This window comes from Saccostrea echinata, unplaced genomic scaffold (genome assembly GCF_033153115.1).
Source record: "Saccostrea echinata isolate AGI-Se365-2 ecotype Australia unplaced genomic scaffold, CSIRO_AGI_Sech_v1 ptg000117l, whole genome shotgun sequence".
Lineage (NCBI taxonomy): Eukaryota > Metazoa > Mollusca > Bivalvia > Ostreida > Ostreidae > Saccostrea > Saccostrea echinata.
In genome coordinates this window covers 949,045-962,148 of record NW_026889866.1, presented here as the reverse complement: position 1 = coordinate 962,148, position 13,104 = coordinate 949,045, and positions in this window count along the sequence as shown.

Sequence of the window (13,104 nt, the reverse complement as noted above, 5' to 3'; positions counted from 1 at the left end):
AAAAAGGTTCGTAATTAAACTCCGTCAAAGTATGCAACCTGTTTTAATAAAAAGATCCTTGATTTGAAGATATTGATTTAAGTGAAGATAACAAAAACATCTTTATCATTTAGAGATGAATTCAAAAATAAACATATTAAATTTTTAAAAAAAAAAGGAAAACACCTTATTAGATAATTATAACTCATATAGTATCAATATATATATATATATATATATATATATATATATATATATATATATATATATATATATATATATATATATATATATATATATATATATATATATATTCTAGTTCATTTAACTAAAGTAGACTACATCAATTAAATTATCCCAAAAGCAGGAAGTTTTTTTGTAAATTGAAAGCGGTTCTTTCTTTTTTTTTTATACAACCGACCAGACATTCTGACTTTGATTTTCATATTATCCAAAATATTGAGCTCGATCACATTTGGAAAGATATATCGGAAATGCAGTATTGAATTCATTGTAAATGCCATATCAACATGTTGGTTCGCGCTTTAGAAATAGAGATGTGTCATATCGAAATGTTGTTCTGCGATTTCAAAACGGAAATGTTTAATCACTAGAAATAGAGATTTTAAAAACAGAGATCCTATGCCTTTAAGCAATTTGAAATATACTGGATACAAAAGATAGGGATTATAAAAAAACATACTTTTATATGCACTCTTGTAAAGAAAAAAGTTTGCTTTTTACTTAATATTTTCGTCATTTTATTTCATTTAAAATTCATAGTGATTAACAAGAACCTCAACAAAATTTTCATATGCATACAGAAAAACACACACAATTTCTAGCATATCTGTTAACATAAAAAATAATTTGGACTCTTTATTTTTTTTACAATGTTTGTCAGTATTTTGTATGACTTCCCCGCAAAGAAATAACAGTTCTACAACACCTTCCATGCTGCCCATTAGCCGTGCAATGCTCTCCTGTATTATCTGCTGCCATTCTTCTTGCATGAAGTAATAAATTCTTGACGATTCTGGGAAGTGTTGGACGAGCTAAAATACGAATCTCATCACGATACTATAAACCTGACAGGAAACCTTCAATAATGAGCAAATCAGTTTTGTAGTCAACACTTATCCCTGCCCAAATCATTAGTGATCTACTACCAAATCTATCATGCTCAGAAATGCAACAATCAGAATATCTCTCTCCCTCTGTTCTCCACTCAAGTCTTCTACCATCATGGAAGTCGACACAAAATCGAGATTCGAGAACTGAGCGCTAATGACGTTGATGTCAATTTCTATGCTCTCTTGCCTATTTCTGCAATGCTCCAGTTCTGCTATGGAACATACGGCTGGTCTGCAAGCTTTGAGATTAGCGTAATGTACATGCAGTCTGTTTCTTACAGTCTGAGTTGAAAATTGTGTTCCTGTTGCTCTCTAGAAGTCAACGTTTGACTTAACTGCACTTTGAAAGCGTTGTCTTTCAGCAACGTTGGCCAAATAACGGTCCTCATGGGCTGTGGTACACTTTAGACGTCCTGATTTTGGTCTTCTTTGGACGTTACCCGTCTGCAAATACCGGTTCCATAGACGACTGATAACGCTCTGTGAAACACGGAGTCATTCTGCAAAGGACTGTTGAATTTTGCCAGCTTCCAGCTGCATCTTTATTGCTCTGGAACTTTCAATCACATTTATACGAGGGGTTATCAAAAAGTTCGTGGACTAGCGCCATAAAATTAAAACCGCTTTAGATACATCAATGAATTTTTACATATTTACTTAGCATCATCGTTTCTATCGATCGAATAAACCATAAATCATAAGGTTTATTTTTTAATAAATTGTTAATGTTTTTGTAAGCAATGGTATGTCCAGGCGGCGCAACCTCAAATATTACGCTTTTTCTACCTGAGTGTATCTGAGAAAAACTCTTAAGATACGACATTTGTCATAAAAAATCCTTTTAATTCAGGCATGTGGTACGACACAATTGTTCCGTAAAAATTGCAATTTTTACCCCATTCTGTAAGTAATATGACATTTTATCGTAAATATTATATGAAGTGTCCAAACAATTATGCGCTTGAAAATAACGTCAAAAAGGGGGAGGGGTTTCTTTTTCCAACATTCTATAAAGTTTCGCTCCTGGAAAAACTGGTAAGGAATGTTTAAAAGGGCAACAGAAAAATAAAATGCACCCACAGTACTTGTTTTTAAATGTCCAAAAAGATTCAGAAAGATGAAAAGTGCACAGTTAGTGTCTATTTGTAGTCAGGGTGTCAAAAGTCAGTCACGTCGAAAATGACGTTGATCATGTGTGGTAAAATTGAATCCCAACAAGCTAAGTATTCTGGCATAATCAAGTGAGGGTCCTTCCTTATGTATAGATCCATTTACAATATTATATGCATTGAAAGCAGCTGCTCTGACATTGTAAAGTCATATAAACAAGACGGGCTTAAGTCCTTACTTAACTCAAGGTAATCTCATCATGATAAGTGTATGAGTTAGAGAGAGCAGACATTGAGAACAATGACGTTGTCGGACGTCATGAAACTAAACGGTGACAGCACCGGATGATCATATAATATCTTTTTATTATTTTACAATAATTTGGCAAATTATCAACGTATCTAGCTAAAATTTTCAACATTTCTTAAACTTTTGTTGTTTTATGTTCCTTATAAATTTTGTAAGCATAGACTACATAGTATTAATTTTATCGCATCAGTCTACGAACGTTTTGCTTACCCCTCGTTCAGCAAGAATCCTATCCCCTCCAAAACGAAATGATTTATGTATACTACAGGAAACCGAATTGAGATCTCTCGCCTCTCTAAGTATCACTCAGTTTTCCTACACCCCTCTTTTCTAAAGCAACTCACCGGCAACACGCAGCAATGTTAACGCTTCCCGAAGCTTTAAAATACGCTCAAAACATAACATTTCATTGCGAGGTCGGTTTTGGTTTTAATTTAAAAGTATTGTACTTTAGTACTTCCAATTTATATAGAGGGTTCCCTCGGCTATAAACTAACATGTTTGTTATGATATCACATGACTTTGTTGATCACGTGACGGTCATTTATAATTTTTTTAAGTGCTTCACATAAATCGCTTCGGCGCAGCTGATTAACACAATAATTATAAATATTTTGTTATATAAATAAACTCATCGTTTCCTTGTGTACCCGAAATGTGCTTGGGAAAAGTCATAGTATTACTTGGGTACAAAATATTTCGTTAGAAATTCAACTTACCTACAAATTTGAGGGTATTTTCCACACAATATCGTACTCTGTATTAAAACAAAGCCATCACACATTTTTCCCAAGCAAGATTCAGTTAGAGTACAACCTCTTCTTACAGATTTCCACAAAGAATCTCAGATTAATCCTCATTAATCACCTGCGCCAGACTCTTTTATACGCACAAAATAAATTCTATCTCAAACCACGGTTATAAAACAGAGTACATTTCAAAACTATATTTTTCGTAGGCATTTTAAACATGCTGAATTTCAATCAAGGGTACGTAAGCGATGTATTTAAAAAAAAGAATAGACATATAAGACTTGAAAAAAACCTTTAACGACCAGTAAATTTTGCAGAAGGTGTCTAGCATTTTACATGCAGTTTGAAATAAAGTGTAAAATTTATGACACTCTCCCCGTCATAACACCTTAAGTTGGCATTGACTTGACGTCATTTTCCATTATGACGTCATATTTTGGTAGTTCAGAGAAGTGAAGGCACAGAGTGCACTGTGATTTTCTACGGGAAGCCTTAACATACCTGCGCACTACTCGAATTCTGGGTAAATCTGGGTGAATGGCATATTTATTAAGCTACTGCAAGCTTTGTCGTAAAATAATTTCAGCTTTTGAAAATATTGTTATTGAAGTAAAACTACAATCCATAACTTTTTTGGCCCAGTATAAATCAACTTTCATAAAGTTATGAAGCTACATCATATATAAGTGTATGAAACTTGGAATAATTTAACAAATCTGTAACATACCAAGCGAGCAATACGTAAGAGAAATATTTCAATTGACACGTAAATGATTTTGAAAAACATTATGTTATTGATGTTTGTTTGTCTTTGAGGAACATGAGATTACAAGAAACATGACAGGTCTCGATCCTGAAGTTACAATCTATATCCGATATGCAGCGATATAAGTCAAATATGCACAGTAAAGAGATTTTATTTCACTTACAACTCACATATCATGTTGTAAATTTTGAGTTAATGGCCACCCAGTAAATTTACAACATCGTACACATCTCAACTATATATTCAAAATCGAAATTATACATGTAACCAGGCAGTTTTGTTTGTATTTACAGGACGTCGTGTTAATTTTTGTGGTTGTAAACATTTTGCAAACGTGCCTGTGCAATAGCCAAACTTCCATAAACCCTTAAAAGCTATAGGCCTATTTGTCAATAACGGGTCCTTCTAAAAGTTCTACGTAAAAGTTGCCTTTAACGAAATGGACTTTAAATGAATAAATAATAATATACTTAAGAAAATAAAAACACCTCAAGTAATGTATATATCAATAATAAAAAATGAAATGTGATTAAAATATTTTAAATTCAAAGTAATTCTGAGTTGTTATGATTTGACAGTTTTGCTTTGACTTATTAGGAGGAAAATAAAATGCGCCAAGATACTAAAAATATCTTACCGCGAACAGTGTTATCATGACGACATACTGACAAGGAAGCCCAACAAGTGTTTGGTTATCACAGTGCCAAAGTAATTTATCAGGAAAATGTCCTTTAGTTTGAATGTTTTTAACATGATAACAGAAAAGAATCACAGATAGCCGCATTAGTCTTAGTATTCTACGCACATCTTTTATCAATTTTGCAAAGTTTTGTTGTTGTTGTTGATGTTGTTGTTGTTGTGAAGGGAGCTTCCATTCGTGATCTCTTCTGTACGGAGATGCTGTTTCAGATTTACTAAAAACCATATTCAAATTCACGCCTAAATATAATACACGCTATTTAACAAAGAAATATGAGGAACAATTCCAATAAATACTTTTTAATTTTCTACGCCTGGATATACCACGACAATGTTATTCAAATCAATTTCTTAGCTGGCATAGTAGAAGGACTTAGCAAATGTAAATATTTGTTCTCAATGTTTATTGAATTATTTTTTTTTACCAATTCAGAGATATTATATTTATACATGCAGACAAAGAGGCAAATATAAATATGTGTGAACCCCCCCCCCCCCCCCTTGCCTTTAGCAATCCTGATCCTCGGCAGAGGTTTAAATTAAAAAAATGAAGGTCTAGTAAAAAGGAAGAAAAGAATATAAAGAGAAAAAGTTGACATGAAATGGAAATTACCTTGCCTTCTTCGCTCAAAAATCAAGAATAACTTAAGAATTTACTAAATGTGAACTCAGTTATCTTATCCACAAGGAGATTAAATATTAATCTGTCACAGGGAATTCTCCGAAAACTTGCAATAGGTTTTAACTGTTCTGATCTAGTATACAGCATGAGCGAGTACCAGTATTAATGATAAAAAGTAGTTTCAAAATGCCACGTGATATCAGATAAAGGACACCACCTTTCAGAAGTTATTTATCAACTATGCAAGAAGGTCGCATATCTGATATCTGAGCATTTTAATATATATCCACAGTAACTTATTTGAGTTCGTGATCAAATTTTGTGCAACTTTGAAATTCTCTTTCAATAAAGAAATAGTATTTGAAACACTCTATGTTATTTTTTAATGTTTTTTCCAGTGTTTTATCGTGTTCCTTGTCCATTGCATAGGATATTTTCTTCGCTATGTGTACGCAATGCAGATACATGTACCTCTGCTGGGTAATCTAGACTTAAAACAGTAGCCCCAATGGAAATCGTGAAAACGTTCAGAGGTGGGACCATCTACGCTTTATCTTCCCGGATTTTACCAATTGTAGATTCAGGCTCGAACTAACCTATCTGCAGATCTTTTGCTCATTAATTTAAAAAAATAGGGATTGACTCCGGTCTGACAAATAAATATTTTTTTCCCGGAAAACAACATTTTTGCAGCTAAATTGGGTACTCCCAGTGCGCACCCATTTTAAAGAGAAAGTCCACAAATAAATTTGCTCATCTCCTACACAGAAGTGTAACATAGATATTTTTCCGATATAGGAAATTTTGACTGTGTCAAATTAAAAACAAAAAACTTTTCAGTGAAAAAAAAATTAAAATATTTAAAAGCTCCATTGTACATGTATTTTTTCTTCTTAAAATTCAAAAAAAAACTATATTGAACAGATAAGTTACATTTTCCCAATTTTCACCAAGTTTCGTGGCTTGGACTAGCATAAAGATGTCTACTAAATGAATATCATTACTTTATATTTCTAGTTACAGGGGTGTTATTTAAGCAAAGTTAGTTCAATTTTGGAAGAAAAAATGTGTTATTTATCTTTAAACTTAAAAAAAAAAAAAAAAAAAAAAAAAAAAAAAAAAAAAAACCTCTCATGCACGTAGTTTTCACTGTCAAACACCGAAAAGCAAGGTTCTTTAATTGCCGAATTTCATGAGCGAACGGAGTCTTCTACTGATGTTTTGCAACTCTGCGTCATATTTACTAGTATATTAGGAAAACTTAAGGAGAAAAAGTACTGATTGCAAATTACACTACGTACTTGAGAAAAAGGAGAAAAAATGGTTTACTGTAAATCTTTGAACAACTTTCAGAGATATTAAATATATGCAGAAAGACAGAAAGAAGAATAAAAATACCTGTACACCCCTCTCCCTTCCAACGCCTAAAGGAATACTAATCTTGTAGGTTGAAACTGAAATAAAAAAAAAAGAAAGTCTAGTAGAACGAAAGAAAAGAACACAAAGATCAATTACCTTGCCCTCTCCGCTCAAAAATCGAGAGTAACTTTAGAATTTACTAAATTTATGTAAACTCAGTCATCTTATCCACAAGGAGATTAAATATTAATCTGTCAGAGGGAATTCTCCGAAAACTTGCAGTGGGTTTTAACTGTTTTGATCTAGTACAGCATGAGTGAGTATCAGTATTTATGATAAATTATGATAAAAAAGTAGTTTCAAAATGCCACGTGATAATAGATAAAGGAGATCACCTTTCAGAAATTATTAATCAACTATGCAAGAGAAGGTCGCATTCTGATATCTGCGCATTTTAATACATATCCACAGTAACTCAATGTTTCATGAGTTCTGTGCAACTCTGAAATTCTCTTTCAATAAAGAAATATTATTTCAAACACTGTACTGCAAGATTTGTTGTTTTTTTAAATGTTTTTTTTTCCGGTGTTTTATGGTGTTCCTTATCCATTGCATAGGATATTTTCTTCGCTATGTGTACTAAATGCAGATACGTCTGCTATGTAATCTAGGCTAAAAACAGTAGCTCCGATGGAAAAATTGAAAACGTTCAGAGGTGGAACAATCTACGCTTTATCTTCCCAGATTTTATCAATTGTAGATTCAGGCGGAGGTACATCTTCCTGCTGATCTTTTCCTCACTAATAAAAAAGGGATTGACTCCAGTCTGACAAATAAATATTTTTTTTCCCAGAAAAGTACAGTTCTGCAGCTAAATTGGGGTACACACAGCGCGTGCCCCCTCTTAAAGAGAAAGTCCACAAAATTTTTTTCCAATATCCTATACAGAAGAGTAACATAGATATTCTTTCCGATATAGGATATTTTGCCTGTGTAAAAAAAAATTTAAAAAAAAAGTCAGTGGCAAAACTTTAAAATGTTTAAAAAGTACATTGTACGTGTATTTTTCCTTCGAAATATTTAAAAGCTAAATTGAACTGTTAAGTTACATTTTCCCAATTTTCAGCAAGTTTTTTGGCTTAGACTAGCATAACGTTGTTTAACTAAATGGATACAATTACTTTATATTTCTAGTTACATGGGTTTTATTAAAGCAAAGATAGATCAATTTTGGACGAAAAATATTTAATTTATCTTTAAACTTAAAAAAAGAAACTCTCAAGCACGTAGATTTTACTGTCCTTCATCGAAAAGTAAGGTTCTTCTTCAATTGCCGATTCTCATGAACTAACGGAGTCTTCTTCTGATGTTTTGCAAAACTGCGTCATAATTACTTTAGTATATAGGAATAGGTACTGAGAGAAAAATACTGATCGTAAATTACACTACGTACTTGAGAAGAAGGAGAAAAATATGGATTACTGTAAATCTTTTTACCACTTTCAGAGATATATATGCAGAAAAACAGAAGAATAAGAATACCTGTGTCTTTCCCTTCCTAACACCTATAGCAATGCTAATCTCATAGGCAGAAGCTGAAATAAAATGATGAAGAATAAAAGGTGACATGAAATGAAAATTACCTTGCCCTCTTCGCTCAAAAATCAAGAATAACCTTAGAATTTACTAAATGTAAACACAGTTATCTTATCCACAAGGAGATTAAATATTAATCTGTCATAGGGAATTCTCCGAACACTTGCAAAATCTCTTAACTGTTTTGATCTAGTATAGCATAAGCGAGTACCAATATTTGTGATAAAAAGTAGTTTCAAAATACCACGTGATATCAGATAAAGGAGACCACCTTTTAGAAATTATTAATCAACTATGCAAGAAAAGGTGGAATATCTGATATCTGCGGATTTTAATACATATCCACATTCACTTAATGTTTCATGATCAAATTCTGTGCAACTTTGAAATACACTCTTTCCATAAAGAAATAGTTTTTGAAACAGAGACTCTACTGCAAAATTTGTTGTCTTTAATGTTTTTCAGTGTTTTATGGGGTTCCTTGTCCATTACATGGGATATTTTCTTTGCTTTGTGTACTAAATGCAGATAGTTTCATTTTCCCAATTTTCACCAAGTTTTGTGGCTTGAACCCTAACAAAAATTTACTATAGTTAACTATAGTTTACTATAGTTAACTATAGTGAAAACTTTGATACTTTGATTTACTATGAAACTTTGATCTGGAACATTTTTTGAGATTTCAAAGCTTAAAATCTCTAAAATTCGATAACAATTATGCAAAATTTGGAAATAAATGTGTGAATATACAGATAATATTCAATTTAATGATAAAAAGTGTGCATGTATGAATTGAAGAACAAAAAAATATAACGATCTGAAATCCATAGTAAAGATACTTTGATTTACTATAGTGAAAAAACTTTGATACTATAGTTAACTATAGTAAACTATAGTTAACTATAGTAAACTATAGTACTTTTTTGTTAGGGAACTAGCATAAAGATGTCTACTAAACGGATATCATTGTTTTTTATACATGTATATAGTCACAGGGGTTTTATTTTAGCAAAGATAATTCAATTATGGTAGGAAAAAATGCGTTACCATTGTATTTATCTTTAAACTTAAAAACTCTCTCATGCACGTAGTTTTCACTGACATACATTTAAAAATAGAGTTCTTCAATTGCTGATTCTCATGAGCGAACGGAGTCTTCTACTGATGTTTTGCAAAACTGCGTCATAATTACTTTAGTATATATGAAAAGGTACGGAGAAAAAAATACTGACCGCAAATTACAATACGTACTTGAGAAGAAGGGGAAAAAAGGGTTTACTGTAAATCTTTTTACCACTTTCAGAGATATTAAATTTGCAGAAGGACAGAAGAATAAGAATACCTGTGAACCCCCCCCCCTCCCAACACGTAAAGGAATACTGATATTGTAGGCAGAAGCTGAAATAAAATAATAAAGATCTAGTAGAACGTAAGAAAAAAATATAAAAGATAAAAAGGAGACATGAAATGAAAATTACTTTGACCTCACCACTCAAAAATCAAGAATAACTTTAGAATTTGCTAAATGTAAACACAGTTATCTTATCCACTAGCAGATTAAATATTAATCTGTCATAGGGAATTCTCCGAACACTTGCGATGGGTTTTAACTTTTTTGACCTATTACAGCAAGAGCAAGTACCACTATTTATGATAAAAAGTAGTTTCAAAATGCCACGTGATATTAGATAAAGAGACCACCTTTCAGAAATTATTGCTCAACTATGCAAGAAAAAGGTCGCATATCTGATATCTGCGCATTTTAATATCTATCCATAGTAACTTGATATTTGTATCAATGTTTTATGATAGAATTCTATATACAATTTTCAAATTCTCTTCCAATAAAGAAAAAAACTGAAAAACGCTACGGAAGAATTGTACGTGTTTGTTTTTTTTTTCAATGTTTTTAGTGTCTTATGGTATTGCTTTTTCATTAAATAGGATGTTGTCTTCGTTATATATACTAAATTCGTCTGCTAGGTAGTCTAGGCCAAAAACAGTAGCTTTGATGGTAAATGTGAAAACGTTAAGAAGTGGTAAGACCATCTATGCTTTATCTTCCCGGAAGATACCAAGCGCAGATTCAGGCAGAGGCACACCTTCCTGGTTACAGGCTACTAATTATACCCCCTAATTCATTGACCATGCAAGTAGTGTCAGGTTAAAAGTAGACGATTTTTTTCTTTAAAATTCTTGGGGATATATAGTGGTTGGAATGGGGTTTTTTTAGGGCATAGATGGAAAGGTGATTAATTGATCGTATGTTGTTTAACGTCCCATTCGAGAAATTTTCACTCATATAACGGTGAAGGGCTTCATATTTTGACCTTTACTCGGCACTCAGGGCCATTGAGCAGTGGGGATCTTTATCGTGCCAACGCCCGCCGCGACACGGGGCCTCAGTTTTTAGGGTCTCATCTGAACGACCCGCTACTTTCACTTCAAAGTGCCAAGCGCATGGCAAGGGAACAGTTGCTTCCCATTTTTTATCGTATTAGGTCAGTCGCGGCCTAGATTCGAACTCACGACCTCTCGATCACGGAGCGAGTGCTCTACTGACTGAGCTACCTAAAGGTCTAAACGCATGTAATAATATATCGCCAAATAATATTTCTTAACTTCTTATATAACAGTTATTTCATATACGGTACAGGTCACTGCACTATAAATGAGCCCGGCTCTCTGTACTTCTGAGTAGTTTGATTCCCTGGAGGTTATTCATGCTAATATATACGTACACTGTATAACGATTGGAGAGTTATCTCTCTTGCTGCTTATCCTGCTGAAAAAAAAAAAAAAAAAAAAAACTTTATTTCGGAATTTCTGTTATTGTTCTTTTAAAAGATGTATATTAGCTATGCTTTCAATGAAATCTACTGAATAAATGTTTTAGAGAATTTCTAGGATAAAAATTGACATTATGACTAAAAGGAGATGGATGCATGAAGAAGGCCTGCCGAATGCTAAAGTGCAATAAACCGTCACCTGAGAATTATAATGTTCTAAGTGTCAAAATGGTCAAAAATGAGTTATGCATACGTGTATCATTGGAATCAGCTCTCTGAGATCTATCTACCTATTAAATCCTTTTGTTCCGATGGACAAACATAAAGATGATATGTAATTGTTCGTTCTATCTCCATTTGATGCAAATTTATTAAAAAAAAAAAAATAGAGTGTTCTACCTCCAAAATGTCGAATCATATTGCGTACCATTGGTCACATGATCTGAATATCAATAGAAAAACTGGTCGGGGGGGGGGGGGGGTTAAATAACCTTATTCACATTTACTTTTACAGTTTAATAATATCAGAATAAACATTTTTTTAATTCAATGTGAGGGTTTATATAAAGAATGATTAGTGAAGCACTGGATGACTTTCCCCTGAGTATCATGAAATTCTAAAGCTATTGCTTTAGTACCATAAAGCAAAACATTTGCCTGGTAGATGTCAAATAGAAAAGAAGAACCAAAGATGAAGATTCTTTAAAAACGTTCTCCTCCATCCATTCTTATTTGACCAAAGAGTTTCATAGACCATGAAAATTAGCAATTATATTATTTAAATATGATTTAATGTACATAGTTTATATGTATGAAATATATGTGTATTATTTTTATCCATTAATGATATACTAATACACCAAAATTGGTTGAAATTGGTTAGCTGTTCTGGTGTAGAAACTGAAAATGTTTAAAAGTTTACGTTTGAGGAAGTTGATGACGGGACAAAGGAAACCACACGACGCACCTGAGTGTATCAGGCGTTTTTTTTTTTTTTTTTTCGTTGAACATACAGAACTTATCCATTATAAATTTTGCTTTATGCTTTGAAGAAGATCTAGAATTTTTTTTGTTGTGTTTGTTGTAACCGTGTTTTACTGTATCTGTATAAATAATCATTTAAAGTAGGTTTAAATATTGTATTATACTAATTGATGTGTAAGTCTTCGCATGTTTGACTGATTGAAAAGCACACTGCTAAAGAAATCAATACAGGGCCTGGCTTGAAAAATGGTTCTAACTGACAATTGCTGATTGATAAAGGAAGCAGTTTTGATAAGAATTTTCAGTTTAGTGCAGCGGACTACCGATTTAAGACAAATATTGTTAAAGCTTTTAATATGGGAAAATTAATAACTCTTATCATGTAATCTTGGTTAATCAAATGTTTAGTAATAACATCCTTTTTTACCAACTAGGGAAATAAAGTATTTTAAAAAGTAAGGTTTCAAATAGGAAACATTTGTCTCACCACAAGACAAAACCCAAAAGCTCTTACAGTGAATGTTAAATTCTCCTTTAAGTTAAGGTAATTAAGAGAATCCATAAAGACATGTCTGCCATATATTGAGGTGTCAACAAAAACTCCCCTGAATGTCTGATTAATACACCATTCTAACTGTTGGAGGGCCAGATAAAAAATATTTATTTGTTCGGACGAATGAGATATTTGTTATTAATATATTTGTTAGATATTCATTCGGATAAATTAGATATTTGTTCGGACAAATTACATGTTCGTTCGGCGAAGTGATACATGTATGACCGGTTTTCCTTTCCAACATCTTTTCCCTCTTTTTCAGGTAAATTTGATAAATAGAATGCATTAAACAGTAGTTTGCCAATGTTGTATACTGTACAATTCTGACAACGGACCGATGACAACGGCCTAAATTTTCGTAACTTGTCATGACAACGGACATAATTTGAAATATAGCAAAGATTTTCAGTTTTACTTTGCTTTGATTTTTATTTCAGTATTATTACAATA